The sequence below is a fragment of the Eriocheir sinensis genome, chromosome 3, assembly GCF_024679095.1.
Source record: "Eriocheir sinensis breed Jianghai 21 chromosome 3, ASM2467909v1, whole genome shotgun sequence".
Lineage (NCBI taxonomy): Eukaryota > Metazoa > Arthropoda > Malacostraca > Decapoda > Varunidae > Eriocheir > Eriocheir sinensis.
In genome coordinates this window covers 14075945-14078444 of record NC_066511.1, presented here as the reverse complement: position 1 = coordinate 14078444, position 2500 = coordinate 14075945, and the positions used below count along the sequence as shown (strand labels likewise).

The 2500-nt window shown below is 33.2% G+C and overlaps 1 protein-coding gene across 3 annotated transcripts in view; it reads right to left on the bottom strand.

Moving 5' to 3' along the window:
* The window catches only part of LOC127005399 (proline-rich protein 36-like), a 155167-nt gene that overhangs the window by 142317 nt on the left and 10350 nt on the right, over positions 1-2500 (bottom strand). The window lies entirely within an intron of this gene.

The following is a 2500-nucleotide window of genomic DNA, read 5'->3' as shown; positions in this document are numbered from 1 at the left end:
AGCTAAACGATAATTGGAAGGAAAAGGCGAGTGTGTGTGTGTGTGTGTGTGTGTGTGTGTGTGTGTGTGTGTGTGTGTGTGTGTGTGTGTGTGTGTGTGTGTGTGTGTGATGATCAAGATTATGGAGGTTAATAAATTTATCTATACACACATCACCCAAAAAAGGAGGAGGAGGAGGAGGAGGAGGAGGAGATGAAGTGAGAAGAAGAAAGAAGACGAAGAACAAAACTCGAAAAAAATAGATAAACGAAAACGAAGAAAAAACAAACAAAACCAAACAAAAATAACAAAAAAGCATGACTATTATTATCATTATTTCTTCTTTTTTTTCTTAATTTTCTTTCTTTTTAATTTTTTCGTTCGTCTACTTGTTCTCGTTCTTCTTATTATTATTCTTATTTTTTATTATTATCATTATTACTATTACTACCATCATTATTACCCTTATCATCCTTATCATCATCACTGCCAGACAGAGGGAGGAAGCGGGCCCGACACATGCACCATCCATCCTTTAGGGGAAGATCTTCGCGGCGATAAAACTGTCGCGGTGGAAGGTAATTTTCTGATCCTGTTTGTGCGCGGGAATAAAATGATGGACTCCGCGTCTTGTTAAGTGAAATTGGAAGATTTACACCGGCGATCATTTTTATTATGCTCTCTCTCTCTCTCTCTCTCTCTCTCTCTCTCTCTCTCTCTCTCTCTCTCTCTCTCATGCCTTCCTTCTTTTTTAATAGAAATAAGTACATATTTTGCTTTGATCTCTCTCTCTCTCTCTCTCTCTCTCTCTCTCCTTCCTTCTTTTTAATAGAAATAAGTACATATTTTGCTTTGATCTCTCTCTCTCTCTCTCTCTCTCATATTTAATCTTTTCCAACATATATATGACGTACACATATTGCCTCTCTCTCTCTCTCTCGACTAATACAGTATACCACTCCGACAATAAAATAAACAACAAAATAAAAATCAGCATTATTAAAAGTCTGTTCAGAAAAGGTTTACACGAAGGGGAAAAAAATTAAATAGCGATAAAAATAATAAATGTTGAGATTGTTGGTAAAAGAAACTCCACTCCGCTCCGGCAAGGCTAACAGGTAGGAAGGAAAAAAAATAAGGGAGAAAAAAATAAAAGAAAAGTTGAGGTATTTTATTTTTACAACGGAGGAGGAAAGAGAGGATGAGGATGAGGAGGAAGAGGAGGAGAAGAAGAATGAAACAGGATATTCAAGTCCACACACAACACGCTACTCTCACAAACAATATAATAAAGGCATAAACAAATACATATAAATAAATCAAAGTAAATAAAGTAAACACAAAGAAAGAGTAAAATATGAGAGGGAACAAATTTGGGGAAAGGTGTCTTGGTCCTCTTTCTTTCCTTTATTTTTTTTACGAGGCAGAAAAAAAGAAAAAAAACGCTCCTGCATAAAAATAAAAATAAAAATCATAAAATCAACAAAAGCTTTTAAATTTAAGTCACAGGAAGCAGGAAATACTAACGAAGGAAGATTGAAGTATACAAAAAAGATACTAAAAGATCCAGGAAATTAAAAGATAAACAACGCCGGAGTTGACAGGAAGGAAGAAAAAAAAAGTCAGTGATTAAAATACCTGAGAATCGGATGTAACATTTGACTCGATTAAAAAAAAAATAACACCATAAGCTGGCAGGAAGAAAGAGGAAAAAGAAAGACGATGACAACGGAAAAGCTGACAGAGTGGAAGACAAAAAAAAAAAAGTGGAGGTAAAAGTTTCGAGTGTGGAAATAATAAAGAATAATAAAGAGATAAATAACAACATAAGCTGGCAGGAAGAAAAGAGGAAAAAGAAAGACGATGACAACGGAAAAGCTGACAGAGTGGAAGACAAAAAAAAAGTGGAGGTAAAAGATTCGAGTGTGGAAATGAATAACACAACCGAATCAAGAGAAAAAAAAAATGCCTATAAATAAAAGACTGAAGGGTATAAAACAATAATAATAGATTCAGGTAACAAAAAGGTATAAAAAAAGTAACAGGAAAGCTGACAGGAAGAATTATATTAATGTACATGGATATAACATTAAAGAGTATAAAATAAGAGTTTCAGGTAACAAGAGATTAGGATTATTAACAGGAAAGGTGACAGGAAGAAGAAAAAAAAGGTTATATATAGAAGATTAAAGTATAGAGAACAATAGAGCAAAAAAATATATATATAAAAAAAGCAACAGAGAAACCTGACACGAATAAAATAAAATAAAGATCAGTAATAAAATTTAAAAGTGAAGCAAAATAGAATAATGAATAATAATAATAAATCCAGGAAGAAAAAAAACGGGAAGAAAGTATAAAAAGAAATCATTATAAAAAAAAAAGAACTGGAGCGGGGTAAATAAATGCAGCAAGGAGGTAAGAAAAATAATACACAAAGTTTTGGTAGAATATTCTTGTCCTGATAGTTTTTTTTTTTTTTTATGTGGGAGGGAGGGAGGGAGAGAGGGGTGTGTTGACT